This window comes from Myotis brandtii, unplaced genomic scaffold (assembly GCF_000412655.1).
Source record: "Myotis brandtii unplaced genomic scaffold, ASM41265v1 scaffold260, whole genome shotgun sequence".
Classification (NCBI taxonomy): domain Eukaryota; kingdom Metazoa; phylum Chordata; class Mammalia; order Chiroptera; family Vespertilionidae; genus Myotis; species Myotis brandtii.
Genome location: NW_005359881.1, coordinates 2234404 through 2256639, shown reverse-complemented (window position 1 = coordinate 2256639; position 22236 = coordinate 2234404). Strand labels below are relative to the sequence as shown.

At 43.6% G+C, this 22236-nt stretch overlaps 1 long non-coding RNA gene across 1 annotated transcript; it reads left to right on the top strand.

Annotated features, from left to right (window-relative positions):
* Window positions 1-3162: 3162 nt before the first annotated feature.
* On the top strand, window positions 3163-7571 carry LOC106726399. The gene is made up of 4 exons (XR_001362470.1): window positions 3163-3421; window positions 3989-4190; window positions 5568-6267; window positions 6581-7571. It is a non-coding gene; the product is annotated as an uncharacterized LOC106726399 (long non-coding RNA).
* Window positions 7572-22236: the final 14665 nt, after the last annotated feature.

The following is a 22236-nucleotide window of genomic DNA, read 5'->3' as shown; positions in this document are numbered from 1 at the left end:
AGGCCCGGTCACAGGTCCCCTAAGGAGCGCAGGGTTGTCCTGCGAGCCCTCCTCTCCTCCCACCGTCTTCATCACGTGGGGCTCAGCCTGGGTGTCCATCCTTGGGGAGCCGTAGGCGCCCGCCCTCAGAAGGGCAGTGTCCTCCCTCTGTGGGGGGCTGGCCGGCGGGGAAGCAGTGCCACTCACCAGTGGGCGGCTTTGCGCGTGCGCGGTGCGTGTAGACAGGTAGCTGGGCCTTGGAGTCTAGTGTCTCCCCGAGGGTGGCCCGATCTCCAGCCCCCATCAGGAGCCCCCTCCCCCCCGAGAAGACCCCTCCCTTTTAATTCAAACCAAAGGCCAGCTTGTAATTTCAGACGGCAAGGAAATGCCGGGTATGAGGTGGGAGCACGTGGTTTGCAGAGAACTCAGCCGTGACTTGGTCCACGCCACGGTGCCATCCTGACTGGTCGGCCTGCCCAGCCTGGTGCTCCGATGATGGGATTATTAGAGGGATCCGAGAGGGGGGCTGTTCCCTCGTGGGGGAGGGGGGAGCAGGGGGCAGGAGGGAGGAGAGGGAATCCCAGCTGCTAATTGGGGCCTAGATGGAACAAATTGCCCCTCATCACAGAAAGGGATTGTATTTCATGTCGAGGGAAAGGAGAGATTTGCCTACAAATTAGGCTGCAAACTGCAGAGGAGGAATCCGGTGCTGCCAGGCCTGCGAGCCAGGACGCTAACGAGATGCGACAAGAGGAGAGGGGTGGGCGCTCCGACCCCGAAGGCAGCGTTTCTCCCCGTTGCCCTCCGGGCCCTGGAAGCTGTGATCAGTGCGCATTGCCTTTCTGCCGCTTCTCTCTGGAAAAACCCCGGCGCTGTGGCTGCCTGCGGGGGTGTCTCCAAGTCCCTCTGAAGATTGGATTCTGTCCGTAGAAGCACGAGTGGTCTCACTCCTGGACGGCCGAGGTCAGACTCGCACCTCTGCAGGCTGTGCCCACCCAACCCCCCCACGGGAGGTCGTCTGTGTTTTGTTACCTTGAGCAGCAGAGTACATTCACTCCCAGGCCCCACCCCAAAAATATAAAAATAAAGTCACTATTAAGGGCCCAAATACAGGAGCGTGTGTAAGGTACTTTTCGAAAACTATCCACTTTAACAAATGACATTGAGGAAATACGTAAGAAACTAAATTCATTGTCAGATTATTGTTCTGTATATACTTTTTTTGCTCTAAAATGCTCAAGGTGTAGGTGGTGAACAGCTATGATAAAGACACTTCTTTTTTTCAAAGCACAAAGACAATGTAATTTAATGTCATTCCAGACTGATTGGAGCGAACATGTAGATGACTGGAAATCTGCCTGAAATTAATGCCAATTATTGGGTCCCGACTTTAGGTTATGACCCACGCTAGGGTCACCGAGGGTATCCAAGGGGGCTGCAAGATTATTTATAAAAACAAAACCAAACTCGATATGTTATCTTTACTTCAGAGCTGCCTAGTTCTCGGGCTGGGGGAGGGACGGGTTTACAAAGAGGAGGGAAGGCCCTTCTGACCCCCTACCCAGGAGGGGGGGCGGGCAGCAATGCCACTCTGGTCAGGGCAGCGACAGGTACCTACACCAGGGACAGGTGTCGGCTTAGGCTCCATTGATTCGGAACAGGGTAGAAACATAGGTGTCATCTTGCGTGACCATTCTGGACAGAAAATGAAGGCACTTGGAGAATTGTATTGGGAGGGAGACTGAGGCACAGTGGGTCGGCCATGGTTACTGATGAGTGACGGCTGCCTTGGCACAGCGGTGGGTTCTGGTGATGCCCAGTGGGTCAGGTATTCCTCATCCCAATTCAGACTCTCGGCAGCAGGGGGAGACACCCCCCCCTCCCCACGACAGCAGCACCACGGGTGACGAGTGGCCGCTGGTTAGACGGAGATGGGCGGCAAGAACTTCCTATCAGCCCACGTGCAAGTCTGACCAGACTCAAGGGAGCGGTGGGCAGAGCTGTGGGGAGGCAGGCAGGGCCCTCGGGGTGCCCGCCAAGGTTGAGTTTAGGTAACTCTCCCTATAGAGGCTAGACAATTAAAAACAAACCGACAAAAGGACTCCAACGGAGGCTGGCGAGAAAAGCTGCAGGATGAGGGAAAGGGAACAACATGGTGAAGACTAGAAAAACGATTCCCTTCAGCTTCTGGAGGAAATGTTTAGAAAGACGATAAAGCTGCAGAAATAGGCTCAACAACAAGCAAAATAAAAACCAAACAGGGTCTCACTCCAAGGAGAGACCAGGCTGAGGTGAGGAGACAAGGGAATGAGAAGAAATTCACTGGCTTTTTTTTCTACAAGTTTATTTTGTTCTTTTGTCCCTGACTGGTTAAGTCTTTTGTTTCCAATATTTTCTGTTTCCTGGTACATTAGTTAAGATGACCACATTGCTCCGAGCACCGATTTGGCTGCATCCCGTAACTTTTGCGATGCCACATTGAAAACAGTCTGAGATTTTAGCTTTGATATTCTCAGGTATCCAATTTATTTAAAAGAAAATATTAAAATATTTTCTCTGAAGGGGATTTTTTTTTTGCTGTCTTTTGACTGTCACTTTCTAGTTTTATTACATTGTGATCAGAAAAATAAATGCTGTTTTTACTTTTTGGAATTTATGAGCTTTTTTCCCTTGAGGAAATATTCTGTAGGTTCTTACTTATGACTGCCCTCTATGAGCTGTTGATTAGGGTAGAGTTTTCCACTATGTCATTGGATTTGCTAATATCTCCTTATTTTATTTTTTATCTTATACTGCATTACTATTTAGGTGCTATAATAATGACTCATCCAAAGGTTTCTACCTTTTGTTGATCTCCCTTGGTCATGTCTAATATTTTCATTTCCAGGCATGTTTTTGGGAGACTAATGTTGATATCGATGTATTGAACCCAGTTAGTAATTAACTGGAAAGGAGCAAAGGGAAGGCCGACTATTATAGGCACGCCCAGTGAGGCCTTGATGACATAGGACAGGTCACACCTGGGAGCAGGTCATTGGCCAGAATAGGTGTGGTCACTGCAAGGGCGAGAAATCTCAGATATTAGATACATAAGCTCCTGAATGAAGGATCTCTCTCTCTCTCTCTTGCTGAGCTGATGGGGCCAGAATAGGTGTGGTCACTGCAAGGGCGAGAAATCTCAGATATTAGATACATAAGCTCCTGAATGAAGGATCTCTCTCTCTCTCTCTCTTGCTGAGCTGATGGCTCTCCTGTTGCAGGGGTGTGCTCCCCTGCATTTGCCCACATGGCTCACAGCTACATGGACCCCACACAGTGGACGAATGGACTGCAACTAGTCGGATGCTGCATGGGGCCCCGCTCTGCCATGGAACAGACGCTCTGGACACTGGCTTTGCTTTCAGCTCTGCTGGCCCCCCAGCTGCACATTTTCCAGGACTGGGTAAAGGGAAATGGGACTTTGGAAACTGAGGGCTATAACTCCACACAAATAAAGCTTCTACCACATCTCACCCTCCCCCCGGCGGGGGGGCGGGGCGGGCTCTGGAAATCCTTATTCCTGTGGTACCCCAAGAATTTCACTCCCCCCCTAGCAAAGGAGAAGAGCCACCCACACATTTCTCCATTAACAATATCATCATATCTAGTTCCTTTTTTTATTTTATTGATTTTTTACAGAGAGGAAGGGAGAGGGATAGAGAGAGTTAGAAACATCGATCAGCTGCCTCCTGCACACCCCCTACTGGGGATGTGCCCACAACTAAGGTACATGCCCTTGACCAGAATCAAACCTGGGACCTTTCAGTCCACAGGCCGATGCTCTATCCACTGAGCCAAACCAGCTAGGGCATCTAGTTCTTTTTTGAAAGCATTTATCTGGTATATTATTGTCCATCCCTTTGTTTTTAACCCTCTGAATAATTTTGTTGAAAATGTGTCTCTTTTAAAAATCAACATAGCTTAATTTTTTTTTTTTTTTTTTTTTTTTTTTTTTTTTTTTTTTGCCCAGTGTCCTGTTTCTTTCAGCAGGAGGGATTTGGAAATGTGCTCCTAGGATGGAAAAGTTCAAGTGTACCCAAAAGAGAACAATGCATGTCACTCTGCTTCCAACGCAATCAGTTCCCACCAATTTGGATGATTCTGAAACAAGTTTTTTAAAATTTGAAAGAACTAACAGCAGGGGTTTTTTATTACAAATGGAATGACTCAGGGTAAGGGAAAAAATTAATGCTGATATTAAAAATGTTTTTTACATTATGCCTCTACTTAGGCATAATTTCCTGACAAATGCCTGAGGTACCAGTCTTACCAATGAATAAATGTTCTGTAGATTGTTACTTATGATTGCTCTATGTGATCTGTTGATTGGGCTAAAGTGTTCCACTATGACATTGGACTTGCTACTATCTCCTTATTTTTCTTTTTTGTTGTTGTTTTTTGTTAATTCTCACCCAAGGACATTTTCCCATTGATTTTTAGAGAGAGTAGAAGACGGGGGCAAAGACACAGAGAAACATCGATGTGAGAGAGACACATTTACTGGTTGCCTCCCCCACACACCCTGACAAAGATTCATGGAAAGGTTGCTCCCTTTTGTCAATTTCCTCTCCCTTTGTCATGCCTCATATTTTCACTCAACCCTCACTTTTAAGTTTACCGATGAGTTTTTCTAATTTCTTTATTGCTTTTCCTCAGATCTCATATTTTCCTTTTGTCTTAGATTTGTGTTTTAAATTTGTTTTTTTTATTTTTCAGAAGATATCCTCTAATAATTCGTATAGAAAGAGAACTTGATTGATAAATTTTCAGTGTATAATATTTTTCCCATCAATAGAATTCCAGTTGAAAATACTTTTTCCCTCTGAATTTTAGAGTTACTGCTTTGTTGTCTTTTTGCATCTGGGTTACTTCTTCTTCCTTTATAGGTAAAGAAATTTTCTTTTTGGTGTTGGAGTGTGCAGTCATTTATTCATAAGCAAAGTTGGTTGAAGCATAGTAGAGCAACAGAGAGATGCTTCCAGGTAGCTAGAGCTCAGAAATTTTAGCACCTCCTTACCTGACTTTAAATGTTGACTTGAAGACACACATCAGCCACCTGAGAAGGAATTAATTGACAATTCAGGTGATTCACCATCTGTCACCTTCTCCCCTGGCTGAGTACAGGCGCCCCCTGGATTGGCCTCTGCATGGATTATTTGTCCTCCGATTCTGCTCCACAGGAAGATCTTGGCCCCATGGTATCTCAAGCAAACATTTTCCTTCTACCTTTGTTCTCTTCCCACTTGGAAGGATGTGTTTTCAAGCTCTGTCCTTTACCCTTGAAGTTCAAACGAAATGTCTTTTCTTTCGTAGTGATCGCTTAAAGCAACAATTGGGCCTTCTGTTCCAGCGGTTGCTAACGTTGACTAAATATTTTGCCGAGAGACATGGAGAGACGCTAAGTCTCATGCCGGTAGCTCCCCCCCACCCCCCGGCCCACCGTCGGAATTGCCCGCCTCCCACTCCTGCTTCAGAAGGGCCTCCCTGTTTCCTCTGCCCTCGTCCAGTTGGAAGTAACTCACTGCCCCTCTGTCTCACTTTTCTTGAAGAACTTGTCATCTTCTCAATTGGCTGAAGGTAAAAACGACTTGGGAATGATGGAAGAGTTCAAGTTATATTTTTCGTTTTTTGGACTGAGAATGTGAATAATTAAAAGACAAACACAAGCTGGATTTGTCTTTAATGAGATAGACTCAGTTTCGACTTCATCCCTGGTGGAAAACCAAAAGGAGACAGAACTGAGAGCCACGAGGTACGGCCTCCAGCTGAGAATAACAAGGCCTGTGTTATGTTGTCCACTCCATCCTCAGCGCTGCCCAGTCCGGGATCCATCCTGCTATTTTCATAACACTTCAAATGACTTCACATCTGCAAGTAATTAGTTGCAAAATAATCTGTCTTGGGACTGTGGGCTGGAGAAGGGTTGGGCAATAGGAGTTCCCACTGTGGTCTAACCATGCGTAAACCGTGCTCCTTCTGCCTCTGTCCACTCATACAGCCATAAATAGAGCTGTAAACATAGGTCGTGGATATGGCTAGTCCTGCGAAGTCATGCACAGAGCCCTGGGGCAGCTCATCGTCCATGAGAACAGCACCAAGAACAATACGCACGTTTATAGAGTGTGTCACGTTTTACAGAGCTCTCTCCCTTCATGATCTTCATTCTTTTCCACAGCAAGCTTGAGAGGAGGAGAGGGTAAGATTTCAGTCTGAGACATGAGGAGCCCATCGTCATTAAGCTACTTGTTGGTAGGCGACATGATTTGTTTTGTTAGTGTTTTTGGAACTGTTTTGTTAACAGTTGATTACTGTAGTAACACACACAGAAGTGCAAACAAAATCATCACCGATGGCTTGATGAGCCATTCATGCACCCAGTTCCCAGGCCAAGAAGCAGCACCATGTCAGTACTATGGTGCTCTTTCCCAGACACCCACCCCCAAGGGTGACTACCATTCCGGTTCCTAAAGAGGGGACATGTTTATTTAAATTAATTTTGTACGGAGGGTGAACTGGGGCCTTGCAATGCATGGCTGCCTTACACGTGTGCTTGATCCATCAGGAATTCATCTTCACACACTGAAATGCAATGCACACGAGGGAATGCTGATGCAATGAGGGTGCTCCAACCTGCAGCAGGTGCCTCGGACCTGGGACTTAATAGCTCGATCGCACGAAGGCTGGATGTCTGCAACATCATAAGAGGCTTTCTCCACAAAAAGAGAAAAATACCTTTCTCCCATTCTTAGAACGTTGTGGATAAAGAGGGATCCATTTCTTTCTCGATCTTCCCCAGAGGCAAGGAATGGACAAGGTGATTTTTCAAGAGGGTTTTCTTTGCCTTTCCATGTTTGGCTGAGCAGTGCTATGTTTCCACCGAGGGGATCAGGGAAGTGAGGTTTGCTGGGATGGGAGGCAGTGTCTAATTCGCCTCCCTCCCGTGGAGGTAAGGGTGTCCCCAGGGATGAAGCCTTTGCTTGCTGCGTCTCCTTCAGAAAAGGCTGAGGGTAAGTGTTCCAGCTGGGCTCCCCAATCAGATGGATTCTGGAAGCTTCCCCTCTCATGTCCTCACCATTTTTCTCCTACCATCTGGAGCATGAGAAACCAACGGGCAACCAGCGACTTGTTTGGAAAGGTTTGGGGCTCATGCACACAGGGGAATGTGCCCAGGTTCAGAGCTGCCTCCCGTGGGATCCGAGCCTTCAGCAAGGGCTGTGTTGGCGTGGCCGCCATGAGAAGAGCTCTGCTCTCTCATTGGAGTGTGTGTCCCTCTGCTTCACCCCAGACCCTGAGCTCAGAGCAGAGGAATGTTTACATGGAAAGGGACTGCCAAGGTTTTAAATTGCATCCATTAAGAAACGAATTATCCTCTTAATCGCTCTTTGTTTCATTCCTCAAAAGATTAAAATGCTTTTTAATTTAATAAAGTTTTGAAAAAACTTTATTTAGGTAAGTTTATAATTTTACGAAAGTGTGTTCAGAGACGTGAGAACACCCAGGGAACTCGAGGATGCTGAGAATGGCCTATTAAGGTCTCACTCGTGTCTCATTTCTAAGACACAAGGACACAGCTCTCCTTCCAAGCACTTGGGCCATTTTCCCTCCATCAAATCAGTTAAGTCAGGGTGTAGGTTGAAATCTTGGAAAAAAAGTTGGCATTTGTCTTCTTCAAAATATTGACACTCTACAGACATACCTGCTTAGAGAGAAAGACTGCTTTTATTCCCTTTCTCGCCTAATTTGTCCTGAGAGGCGTGAAAATGTAGGTCACACGTGGAATCTGCAGCGTCAGTTCTGACACGGGTGAACATAGGACATGGGCATGTTCATGACAAATAAGTTTGTAAGTCATTTTGCCCGCGTTTGGAAGGGAGGACAGCAGGTCCTGGTTGGTGCTACCCTAACCGGTCCCTGTCTGTAGAACCTGGGATTGGCAGCTCTTCGCTCATCTGAAAACACGACACAGAGCTGGCGGAAAAGCAAGTACTCATGTGCAATAATCCCTTCAGCCAAATATTCCAAACGATCTTTCAATAAGCCATTATTTAATCACAAATATTTAGAATGCAAACCTGACTTGTTGTCCCAAGGTGCTCTAGACTGAATGTTTGTCTCTCTCCCCCTGGCCCCCCGAATTCATATGTTGAAATCCTAACCCCCAACATGTGGGTTAACGGTAATAGGAGGTAGAGTCCTTGGGAGGTGAGTAGGTCACAAGGCCAAAGCGCTCATGAATTGAATTAGTGCCTGAGAAAGCTCTCTGGCCCCTTCCATTGTGTGAGGCCATAGCTAGAAGGTGCCACCTAGAAGCCAGGAAGCGGATTAAAATAGGGCTTTAACTTGCCAGATAGAAAGGCCAATTTGTTTTAACACATTTGTTATTAATTTTTATTGCATTGTAATGAGAGAATGTGTTTTTTTAATTTTGTTTTGTGAAACATATTGAGGCCTTCTTTGTGAACTAACACATGATCAATTTTTGTGAATGTTCCATGTATATTCTATCACAGTGGAGAGATCAATATTTTAAATATATGTTAAATCTGCATTATTGTTTTGTTTGTGTCTTTTATACCCTTATGTTTTGCCCACTTGACCTTGATTTATTCCTTGTTTCCTCAGACCTCTTTAAGTTACTGAAATCAATTTTTATTGATTTCAAAAACAAGGGAGATGAATAGAGAGATAGAAACATCAGTGATGAGAGGGAATCATTGATCAGCTGCCTCCTGCATGCCCCACCCTGGGGATCCACTGATACAAAACATGGTCTTGTTTTGTACTGTTACTATGGAAAAATCTGATACCAAATTGGTATTTCTTTTCTTTGTAAGTGACTTGGTCATTTTGTTTGGAGGTCTAGATTTTTTCCCCCTTTTTCTTTAAAAATCTAATACTAGGCTTAGTAGGCTATATCTTGAAATTGATTATTCTGAATGAGTCTTTCTAGATACACAATGGACCCTTTCATTATATAAATGATGTAAATATATGTAGTTTTTATCTCTGGAAAATTTTCTTGGATTATAGTTTTAAATATTGGTTCTATTCCATTATTTTACGCCAATTACCATGTTTCTCTTTTATTAGTGTAGATTAGATCTTTTAAATTATCATCTACCTCAACCACTTTCTCTCTGATTCTTGTTATATGTTTTTCTATTGTGTTTTTATTATTATGATTGTTTTTATGCCTTTCCTGAATATTTTTTATTAAATCTATTTTCTCTTGGGCATATTGTGATTCAATCATAATTTCTAAGATGACTTTGTCTTTTAAAAATTTTCTTCACTGATTTTTAACCATTTATTTTTTGAGTTTTAAAATCTCTCAGTTAGGCTGTCTCCCTGTCTTTCCCATCTGTAAATGCTTGTTTAAGGATATTTAATTCAAATTGGAGTGTTGACATTTTCTTCTGCTTTGTTATTGTTTTGGAGGGGAGAATGTTCATCAGCTAAAAGTTTTGATATTTATGTCCTCTTTTTTTTGGGGGGGGGGACTTTAAATGAGTATTGGGATGTTTACTTTTCATTGAATTTTTTTTTTCTTGGACTAGCAATAACTGTCATAGGTAGATTGAGGTGAGGGGGTGAAGGTTTAGATTATACCTGAGATTTCTTTTTTTAAAATATTTTTTTATTCATTTCAGAGAGGAAGGGAGAGGAAGAGAGTGATAGAAACATCAATGATGAGAGAGAATCATCCTGCACACCTCACACTGGGATCGAGCCTGCAACCCAGGCATGTGCCCTGACCGGGAATCGAACTGTGATCTCCTGGTTCATAGGTCCACGCTCAACCACTGAGCCATGCCAGCTGGGCTACCTGAGATTTCTTTACTCCAAAGCTTTCTCTTCTGTTTGCTGATGAAATACAGTTTCTTAAAAAATTCCTCTGTTTTGGGGGATTGTGGTGATATGCCTTCTGATGTCATGATTTTCTTGTTTTTGAAGTACTCTTAATTTTCAGTTCTTCCTTATTTTTTTTACTACTAAATCTCTGAAGGTTGCTCTTTCCAAGTTATCCCTTCTCCCCAGAACTGGTACTTTCCCAAGATTTCACCTGTTTTTGTTTGTTTGTTTGCAGACTTTTAAATTCCTCCCTTTTGATTTGTCAGTAACCAGTACCTTAATCTACCATGTCTCATACCGGTGTTCAGATTTTCCCATTTCGGGGAGACATTCTTTTTCTGGGAGTTGTTGTATCTGTTTTTCCACACCTAGACCCCTGTTTTTCTTCCCTTTTTTTCTGAACTGGCTCTTCCGAATTGGATTATTTATCCACCTTCTTGGACGTAGTTTGAAGTTTGTAGTGTTCTTTGTCTGATAGTTGTGCTACGGGCACAGATTCAAATGGTTTTAGTTGCTCATCTTGTTGATCTGTATGGTTTTCTGGAATATTTATGGATATATTCAGAATATAGAATATTTATTTCCTTTTTATTTTTTCCCTTTTCCATCCTTTGTCTGTACATAATTTTATATGGTTGTCATCACAGGTCGATTCAACTTTGCTTCTTTTTAACAATATTATTTTAATTTCCCCAATTTCTTTCATAATCTTATTATAGATGCTATCATTATTTGTGAACAGGCCTATCATATTTTGCCAAGTGGATATGTCATGCTATATCTTATTGCTTTTCTATTGTTGGATATTTACATTGGAAAGGCATGTTACAAGTATGTTTGGTATCAATAAATTCATTTTGAAGAGATGAGCACTTGGCTCAGTAAGCATGTAATAAATCTTTGTGGAATCAGTGATTCAAAAGAAAACAAAAACTGGACAAAACTGCCCAAATGGGAAGAAAATTCAAGTGTCCTTTAAAATGTTAAGTTAAAATATGTAAGTCCCACATTCTACAGGAATTTCATTAACTGGTTAAGACTTCACTTGAGGCATAGCAGAATCCAGTGCTCTGGGAATGTCAGACTGAACCAACTGGATAATTAAGTTCAGTTTCTGGTGGTGTCAAATGCAACAACTGTGTCTTAGAGTGAAGGTCATGGAAAAGTGCTTCATTCTGAGGGTAACTTGTATTCATTCAGGCTGACTCCTGGGGATCAGTAACCGTGTGACCTCGTCATTTGGTCCCCTCCCCTTTGCATGGGTGGTGGCGAGTGAACCAGGGCAATGAATGAGGCTCGCTGCTCTGGATGTGGTCAGTCTCCATAAATCATTTCTTCCATTGTCTGAATACGTTTGGGCATCCACGGTAGTTTATTTCCAAAGTATATAAGGAAGCAGAGGCCAAGGGTGTAATCTTGGAGCGATTTAAACAGAGTGGTTCCCGTCAAGACAAGCAGCTGTTCCCAATTATTAGCCCATATATTCTAGGTGCCAGGGAAAGCCCACAAGGGTGTCACTAAATTGAGTTTTAAAGTGACCCCTGGTCAGATGAAAATCTCCTAGCTGTGTATGCTCCCCACAGACTGGCCTCCTGTTGGACAAGTTCGCAGCACTCTTGTTGTGAGTAAATCATTGCTGCTGCCTGCAGAGGAAACCTGCTTCAGTCCACAGGGCTTCCGAGGAGCCCACGTTTACCTTCCAGGGGCTCTCCTGTAAACGCTGTTGGACTGAAAACCTGAGCACAAGGATGAGTCAGAAATCTGCAAAAAGAGCAAACGCGAATGATGAGTGACTGTAATATTTTAGACTCATGTGGGTTGTGTTAAAACATGATTCCCAGGGGTGCCTGGTTCCTGGATGGTCCCTGTAGGAACAGGGACTTGTGATTGACTTGTAATTAGGGAAACGGGTCTTTCTCTCTTTGGAGTAAATCGCAGGGATAGGAGTAACTTCTGCCCTAGAAAACATGAACCGCCCCCCTCCCCCCGGCCCTCACCCAAAAAAGAATGACAAAGCATTTTTCCACTGCAAAAATCTTCCCAATGAATGCCATACACTCCCGTGTGACAGAGAGTAAGCTCTGGGTCACAGTGCCTGGGTTAAGTCTCGCCTTCAGCACTTAATACACAGTGCAACCTAGAGCAACTTAGTTAATTAACCTTTTTTTTTTAAAATCTTTTTTGTACCTGTAAAATGGAGATAATCAAATACCAACTTAATAGGATTGTTGTGAGGATTTAATGAGGTCAGCCATTAAGAGTGCTTGCCAATGGTGATGGATGGGGACTTGAGTTGGGGTGGCGAACACGCAATACAGATTACAGATGACGTGTTGTGGAATCGTGCACCTGAAACCTGTGTAATTTTGTTAGCCAGTGTCACCCCAATACATTTCATAAAAATGAGAAGGAAAGAGTGCTTGCCAAAGGGCCACTTATACCCTTCTCTTTGGTATCATTGACTATTGTCGTTCCTCTCAAGTGATATACAGGGTGTCCCCCCAAAATGTATGCACACACTTTGAATAGTTATAAAGGCAGTGTTTATTGAAATATGTTTCATTTTAAAAATTGAGCTATCAGCTGTTAAAGTGTGTCTACATTTTGGGGGACACTCTGTACATATATATATACACACACATTGCTTTCATTTATCGGTTCCCTGTATCGCATGGAACATGGATTATTTAAGTGATTCAAGGCCAACTATTTTCCTTTTTCTCCATCCACCTGTGTGGAGACGACAGAGGGACGTCTGAGCAGCTGTTCCACAATCACAAAGCGAAAGGTGTCCTTGTTAGGCTCACGGAAATATCTCCCGGGCCGGCCCAGAATGTCACCGTCACCCCACACCGGTTCCCCAAGTGACCTCGAGTCAGTGGAAATTCCTCACGGCTGTGCACTTTCCCCGGGGAGTTTAAGGATGGAAGCTGGAGGGAAACACCCTGGGCGAGTGTCAAAGCGGAACCTAAAGGCAATGCGCACAATGTGTATGCCTCCGAGAGGTGCGGCAGCAGAACATGTGTTTCACAAAGAGGAAAGAGCCCCATTTAATTAGTTGTCAGGGCTCGTGAGTTTCTATCTCAAAGCGCACATGAAAGGCTCCGAGCAGAGCCCCGGGAGCTTACTGGGCTGCATGTTTTACTGCGGTGAGGTGCCAAGTCGACTCCAGAGAGATGGCGCAGCGCGGTGCCTGGGAGTCTAAGTCCTAAATTGAATGCCCGCGCTGCTCCCTGTCCTCTCCACATCCAGTCAGAAAGCAACCCCGGGAGCAGCGGGCCTTTTATTTCACACAAATGAATTCTTAATAGTTGATGTTTATGATTCCTTTTACATACAGTTTTATGGCTTATTTTATGACGACAAGGTTGCTAGATTATATGTCCCTGAGTTCAGTATTTTCCCTTTATTCCCCCAGACCTAACTGTGTTTGATATGCGGCACTTGATATGCTATCTTTTATTATGCAGAAGTCCTTTGATCTCCGCCGAGGAAAGGCGCCACATAAATGCAGAAATCCATTATAATCATACAGAGAGTGGCTTTATGGGTGCGGTCCAGCCTAGCGATGCTGCCGGGCGGGAGACTGCACGGGGCTGCAGAATGCTAACGCCGGAGAATTTTATTTAGATAAGTGGGCTGGTTTCAGACATTTATTTTTTAAGTATGCTCTTTAGTGAAATAAACATACACCCATAAGCGTGCACACATCGTAAGGGTTCCGCTTGATGAATTTCAACATGGCGAATGCACCCATGTAACCAGCACCCAGATCAAGAAGTAGAACATGACAGGATCCCTCATGCCCCTTCTCATTCCCTGCACCCCTACAAAGCCACCCTTCGCTTTTTATCACTATAGGTTAGTTTCCCTTGATTTTGAACTTCACACAGAGTGGACTCCGTCGGTCTTCCTTCTTGTTCTCAGCGTAGTGCTAGCAGGGCGCATCCAGGCCGCGCTGCTCCGTTCTGTTTCCTGCACAAATGGTATGGTCCGGCTGTTATGGTGTGACTAGAGCGCTAGGCACCCATCCTGCTAGTGAAGGACATGTGTACTGTTTCCAGGTTTTGGCTATACACGTGCAGTGCTACTAAACATTCTTTCAGATGCCTTTCGATGAACATATGTATGTGTACATATAGGATGCATACTTAGGAGTGGAATTCCTGGGTCATAAAACTTGGCTTTGGTAGATATCGCCAAACAGTTCTCCCAAGTGGTTGTAGCCATTTTTACTCCCATGAGTCATGTGTCAGTGTCTGGAGGCTCCGCAGCCTGTCCAGCACGGCGTGGCCAGTTGTGAAAATGGCAGGCATTCTCTGGGTGTCAAATTGCATCTCTCATCGTGGTGTTAACTGTCACTTCCCTGACCCTGTGTTGGAGAATCTTCCATAGGTTTACGCCCTTTGCTGAGTGCCTGTTCAAGCCTTTTGTCTATTTTATTGTCAAGTTCCTTTTTTATGGGTGTATGAGAGTTCTTTATTTATCCTGGCTATGAGTCTTATCAGATATGATATATGTATTGCAAATATCTTTATCTATCCTGTGACTTTCTTACTAGTGTTTTTTGATAACCTCAGTTCTTAATGTTTATGTATTTCAGTTTACATATTTTTTTCTTAAAGGAAAACTTGTTTAATGCTTTCTGTGACCTATTAAGAAATATTTTCCTATTCTAAGTCATGAAGCAATTCTTCTATGTTTTTTATCCAGAAAAGTAATTGTTTGATGTTGAGTTCTACAAACCATTTGGAATTGATATTTTATTTGTGGGTTAAAGGTGGAGGTCAAGACACTTTTTTTTTCTATACAGATTTGCAATGTCCCCAACATCGTTTTTGGAAAAGCGCATGCTTTCTCCACTAAAATTCACCTTTGAAACAAGTTCAAGGTTGAAACCACAGCAGGGAAATCAGTCTCTTCTCATGCATAGGATTTCAGACCATTGCGCACAGAACTCAGCGTGGGGTGTGCTGGGAATGGAGAGTACTAGGCCCTCCCTGAGATTCGGATTCACTGTGGGTGATTCTCCAGCCTGGGGGTCTGGCCCCTGCTCTAAGGCCTGGTGTTGCACCCAGACCAACTCTGAGCTAATCAGGCTGCATCTCTCTTCTCATTGATCCATGGATGGGCGTTTGTCCCTTTACAGATTTCTGTGGTCAGGAAGACCAGTTAAGTCATTTTGGGGGGATCTTTTTTTTTATCTTACCAACTCTGTTTTGTTCTTTCCCTTCATTAGTTATTCATCAACATATGTCAGTTAATGATCATCGATTTGAATTTCACGTGGGCGTTTATTATCTCCCTTGACACCCATTCTGGTACTCAACAGAGCTCACTGCAAAGCACATCCTTTGAGGCAACTTGCTCGCCTCCTAATATGGCTTGATCCAGTTGTTAGGATCCATCACATTCAATTAGCCTTTTTTGAACACCTACTCATTGCCACGCCTTGTCTTAGAATCTACTCTTTATCCTCAAGGTTTCCACAGTCCCTATTAGGGCTGGACACACAAACCAACTTCTTAATAGATAATTGCAATGAAGAGTGACATATACCAATTAGGGAATGTGTGAGCTCACCCCTCCCTGTGGGAGGTCAGAGAAGCCTTCGGCAGTAGTGTTTGAGCTGGGTCTTGAAGGGTATTTAGGAGTTTGCTGGGAGATAAGTGAATGAAGGTATTTCAGCTGAGGAAAAAGACATGAAACAACGTGGCACCGTTGAGGAACTGCATAGAATCCCAGGTCTGCGACCCCTTCAGAACCTGCAAGGCCGGGTACGTTGGGAGGCAGGAGCATTGTACCATTGACCATCAAACCAAAGGCAACGCAAACTGCAGACAAAATTCCAATTGAAGTCAGTGAAAGGTTGGGCAAGGTGGCATGTCAACCACAGATGCCTGTGTTCCTGAGGATCAAAATCCATTTCCCCTCGAAGGATAGACATGTAGACCAAGAAGGAAGCGGAGGCCTTGACCATGAATGTACTACTCAATTGCTCAGGGCTTGCTGCAGTCTCCCTGGCCGTCTGATGACACCACCCAATGCTGAGGTGGGCTGCTGCCCGCTCTCCCTCCTTTGCTGAAGAGGCAGTTAGCGGGGAGGGGAGCACTCTTACTGACCCCTGTAGGGAGTGGATGGACACAGGGGGCTTGTGATGGCTGCCACCGTTCCCAGTGAGGCCACGCGGACCTCAGAGCTATGAGATGGTGGGGGATATGGCTGCTCTTCTATCGTAGATAATAAAAGGGGAAAACCCTGCTAATTCGGTGTAAAAATAGTTCAGAGTCATAAATACCCCAAACCAAAAGCGAACTCCAGAAAGGCCAGCTTTGAAATGGGAGGTAATTAATTCCTTATGCCATGTGCTGAAATTCAACCCAGACATGCCTTTTTCTGTTTCTTTCAGACAGTTTACAGTCCGGCGGAAAGTAAAACCGCGCAGTCTCTCGGTGTGGCACAGTTTTACTGTGTGTCTCCTTTTATTATTTTGCTCATTTTGATCACTTTTTACGTGAACAGGCATATAATGAGCTCAGCTCCTCCTGTCTGTGCGGGTTATTTTGCCCCGAGGACCTCTCTTCCCTCCCCTGGTAGATAGTTGAATTGTTAGCGCGTTTCCTGGTAAAGGAAAAAAATCTTCAGACTAGAGCATTGAAGGGAAATGCTGATATTAATTTGAAATTTTGATTTTAAAAAAAATCAGAAATAACGCTGCTGCTTAGAGAAATCAGACTTAAGGTTCAAGTCAGCAAAATAAACGTTAAAGTCCATACCCATGGAATTGTACTCCTTCAACTGTGCTTCCCTAGTCAAGTTGAAAATCTTTTAAATCCCTACAGGTATTGTTCAGATTCCCAACTCAGATGCACGAGAGAAAATACAGTCTTTTTCTGAAACTGTCCTCACCCTTCTAGGTTGGAAGAAATGCACTAAATACACCATCCGCTTTAAACCCAAGACCTAGCCAGTAACTGAAGGAGGACCTGGAAATACACCTGTCTCTGGAGACGGTGGCCCTAATTTCCTCTTTAATAATTTCCACCCCGAGTCCCCTGCGGTGTGGGGCTGCCTGTGTCCTCAGGGGCTGGCGACATCACGGTGGTCCCTCCCTGGTCCCGCCTGTGCGGCGGCTGCTTGCGTCACGAGGCTGCCTTGCCTGTGTGTTTTGCGGGCCTTGGCCAGTGCTGGCGGACCCCTCTCTGCTGACCAGCTGCCCGTTGGTCCTGCCCCACTCCCTGACTCAGGTGCTCTGCGTTGGCTGTGGCCTCTAGACAGTTTGAGCAGAAAGTTCCAGAGGCTTTTTAAGGGGACATTGACTTTCTCCTTTGGGTGGTTAAGCAAAGTGGACGAGACACCCTGGAGAGACCAGAGTGCTGGCTAATGAACTCGTTCGCAGGCAAGGCAGCCTCGTTCGCAGATATTCAGCAAGTGTCCTGCGGGTGCTGGCTGCTGCTTTAGGCTCTCGGCAGAATCCTCTTCAGGGAGCAAGATCTTTGGCGGCAGGGCAGGATGACAAGGGGAGACTGCCATGCTGGGAGGGATGGAAACAGCTCCCGTGTGTTTGCTAAGAGGTCCACACTTTGAACCAGACCACTGCCAAGGTGTCATCTTGTGACAGACGACAAGAGACAAAGCACACTGGTATCACCGTGTGTGGATTAGCCAAACGTTTACTTTTACAGAGATTTTCTTTAGAAGTCCCCTTCTATAGCCTGCCTTCCTTCCTTCCTTCCTTCCTTCCTTCCTTCCTTCCTTCCTTCCTTCCTCTCTCTCTCTCTCTCTCTCTCTCTCTCTCTTTCTTTCTTTTTTGTCAAGAGAGTGTACTCATTTTCTCCATTAGTTTCTTTCAGACCTGAGGCTGTGAATGGTTTGTTTTAGCATTTTGCAGTTCAGCCCTAGATAGAAAAACCAATATTGAAATTGGAAACGGATCTAGAAGGATCCTTTTGGATTGTCTGTGCTTTGTCACTTTGAAATTGGTGTTAGTTTCTAGTAAGGGAGGTGAAGCGTGATTTATCATCATCACTGGGATTCGAGATCAGGCTTGGACATTCAAAGTCATGTTCAAAATTAATGAAGTCCTCTCATAACAATGTCTTCCTGACTGTTTATTTTAGGGATATTTAATTTTTAAGGATGATATTCTTTCTTGACTTTATAGTGAGTTAAGTGGCTTTAAATATGACCACTTTTATTGTTTTTCAGCATAGTATTTCAAAGTTTAGAGTAAGCTGAGTTTTTAAACTTCCAATTTTTATATGCTTAAGCTTTTTATAACTATGGTGAAGAAAGAAAATATAAACATTTGTGTTCAACTTTCTTCCTGCATATTATCATTAATATAAGTTCCTGCCTCATTTCCATTTAGAATTATCATTTTGATTAGAAGCTCATGTATATCTATATATCTAGATATCTATAGGTGTAGATATCTAGATATATATAAATGATATAGATATAGATGATATAGATATAGATATAGATGATATAGATATAGATACAGATACAGATATAGATACAGATATAGATATATGCTCATATTAGCACTTTTTGCAGAAGAAAATGGAAATAGGATGGTGGGAAGATACAGGCAAAATGCTGGGATCTCTGTTACAGAGCAGGAATGTAGGTGGTCTAATTTGTCTCTCTGTTTTAAAGAGTTGCTATTCATGAAATAGCAGATCTTTTATATTCATTTCATCTTTATTATTTCAATTATCTAAATGTACGTGGTAAATGACACTGATTCATGGGCTTGGTGTGGGCAAGAGGTCACCATGTACCACCATGTATTTACCCATTCACCTACTGAAGGACATCTTGGATGCTTCCAACTTCAGGCAAGTACAAATAAAGCTGCTATAAACATCCACGTGCAAAGTAGCTGGAAGAATTTAAATTTGAGTTTTGGCAGATTTGTTCCAGACTTTTTTTATTATTTTTCCTATTATTTTAAATCACAAAGTAATAAACCATAAGTCTGAAATCTTGCTAAAAGCGTTTGGCGTCTTGAGCTTGTTTTTCTCAATACACTTATGAGCTATTCTTTGCCAAAACTGACACTGGGGTTTGTTGTGAAAGTCGTTAAAATATAATTGAAGCCTATTGCTAGTTTGAGTCACTTGGAATTTTTTTTGCATTTTCTCCCCAGTGGTCTGGTTTCAAATTTAATTAACTTGGAAAACTAGATTGCCATCACCTATGTGATCTTGAAAAATACATTTGAAAGAAGTAATATCCTCCATAGCCTATCCAAATAGACCGCAAAATGGGGTTAGTAATTTGATAATTTAATAGGAAAATCATTCTATTTTAAGTGACAGTTCATTTACTCTGCTTGGTCATTCATAAGGAGACAGGAAGGAACAAAGGACCAGAGGGGGAGGTTATACCTTGAGCCTCAGCGAATGCCAAGGACGGAGACTGAGCAGCAAACTTCCAGCCCCGATCACCTCAGACTTCCTCCTTTTAAAAACAGGCGAGGGTGACCCTGTAAATGCGCATCTACAAAAGGCAAAAGCAAGAGACTAAAGGACGGTTGTATATCGGTTCAGATATGACAGATACAAGACCAGTCATTGGTGAGGAAAGGCGTTTGGAATAATGTTGTAGAAATCTTTTTAATATATGTCTTTGTGAAGTTGGCCGTAGGAAACCTTTCCTGTGGAATATGGTGTTGGAGGTGTACATTTCCAAATGAGAAGGAAGGAAATGGTCCCACCATGTAATAAAAGTCAGTGTTGAGATCGAAGCAACTTTTATAAATCACCCATGTTAGGAGCTATAGAACAGGCCTTCCTGGCTAGTAGTCCTAGCAGCCAGATAGGCAGAAATGCAGGCATGGAAACGGAAAGTGCTTTATAATCAATTACACCCTCTGGAGGCTAAATCTTCAGATTGCCTGATCTTTGATATGAGAAAGAAGTTGGTAAATTTCAGTCTTTAAGGTAAGTAAATAGCCCCTTGTGTAGATGGCTAGCTTTTAGCTGCCTTTGGATTCTCATAGGATTCATTGTGTACTCTGTTGAGCTATTAAGATGTGTCTGCCTTAGTCATTACAATCCATCCTTGCTTCCTTTAGAAGAATCCACTTACTTCTGTCATCTGACGAATGGGTCTCTCCTTTTAAGCAGGGTCACTGCACAAAGAAAATGGTTTCTCATCTTTACTTGTATCCCTCCCTCCGTCACCTCCAGAATGGGGAGAAGGGTAGCGTTGCCTTCCTTCCACGGTTATTGTTGAGCGCATATAGGTGCCAGCACCATGCTAGGTATTATCACTTAGTCCTGGCATGCATGGAACTTTCTGGAAAATGTAACAGACCTCTCCTAGGTGGCCTACAAGGCTAAAAACCTTCCTCCTCAGACAACCAAAGCAAATATTACCAGTGTCAGTGGCCTAATATTACAAACTAGAGGCCTAATGCATGAAATTCATGCAAGGGGCTCGGTCCTCGCAGCCCTGGCTTCATTTGGAAGGTCATCCAGAAGGAAGTCCGGAAGGACATCCGGTCTAATTAGCATATTACGCTTTTATTATTATAGATAGTGACATGTCTCCAGGTGGTCCCTGTTCTGTGCAGTGTGCTGGTACACTAAATGTATTTATTTCGCCCTATTCACTGTGTAATTTACCTCGCATACCTATAATTTATACTTTAAAACAGGAGACAATTTAATGGAGCTAGTTCCTGGGTGGATAGATGCTCAGTCATGGCAGCAGTGACTGGGGAGCTTTAACTGCGCCCCTGCAGGCAGCGTGGGAGTGTGTGGGCTCTGTTCTCTGGTGCTGGAGTCTCTAATGCTTGTGGACATGGACTCTACAGTCCAATAGAAAAGGCCAGCAGAGATTTCTTTCATGACGTAGGCCTCTGGGCACTTCTGAATTAAATCTCTGAGCCCTACATGTGTTTTGGGGAGAGGTATAGGATCCAATCAATTAGATTAGTTGTAAAAGGGACAATTACAGGACCCACTTTATTAATGGGTGTGAAGATGACCTAGAGGACACATACCTAGGGCCTGGCCCGGCCATGTGCTCAGGGGTAGCCCTAGAGCTGCGTGAAGTCTGAAGTCTAGGCAGTTTGGGGGGATCCCATAAGAAAAAATACAAAAGTATGATTTAAAAATATGTTAGAATAAGGAAAATCTCAAATTAAAAAATTTAACAGCCAACAAATTGTCACAAATATTGCAATATCCAGAATAATCCCATAATTTTTAAGTAGTTAACTGCTGAATTCCTGGCCCTCTACTATTTTTTTCTCCTATAGCTTTGATCTGTAGACCCTTCGCCGTTTCTTCATATGACATTTTGTGTTATCCTATTCTCTGGAGAGAATCAGAGGATAATTTTGTCTTTCCTCTCCCACGGTTGATGGAATTAGCCTTTGAGGGGTTTGTATTTTTGCTATTGATAGTTTTTAGGAGCATTTTTCAGCGTCAAAACTTGCTATTGGTATTGCTGCGTACAATTTTAGAATTGTTGTCAAATTTAGGGAAATCTCCATTGCGTTCCTTTCAGAGTTCTTCAGTGGTCTTGTGAAGTAATGACTCTAAATGCAGGGTGGGGCAGAGTAGGTGCACAGTGTCCATATGGAGACTAGCACGACCATCAGTAAATAACAGCACAAGAATGACTCTGTTTCGAGTACTCACAACTGTGAGCCTGCTTGTGCCCCACCCTGTGTTCTCTGAATGGACAGCACTCATTTGTCACGACTTTGTTTCAGTCCAAGATTACACGTGCTATGTGACGTTCATTCACAGCGGTGATTTCACGTAAGCGGACAATAAAAAGCAACATGTTCATATGATTTCTTTCTCTTCATTAGATGAATTATTGAGTAATCTAAGAGCTGTTCACTCTACTTAAAATGTGTCTCTTCTTCATAAGGAATCAGTGATTTCTGAATGCTTAGAAAACGTTTTGGTTACAGTTTTCTTCTTTATGCCAGAATGGTTTCTACCGGCTGCATACGAAAATAAAGAGACACCCTTATTCGGTGCATTCACCATTAGTTCATGTGCATGAGAACTTCTATTTGGATGAGAAAGGAAACCCCTCAGCGCTTCTGATGGGAAGGGCTTTCCGGAGAGTAGCCTCTGGCCCCGAACATGTGAAATCTTGTTTCTCTTCCAGCGCACAGACTTCCGCTTCCGGAGCCATAGACTTGTTCACATTACACACACTCCCTCTGGCCTCACACCCTTCTGTCATGTGGAATGAGTCGACACAGGAAGCTGTGGCCTGCTCCTGACAACCAGTCCCCCAGGACAGCTGGGGACCTACACTGTGAACCATAGAGTTACACCCTCACTAGATACAAATTGCATGTCCCCAACTCCACTTCCTGTAGGTCTG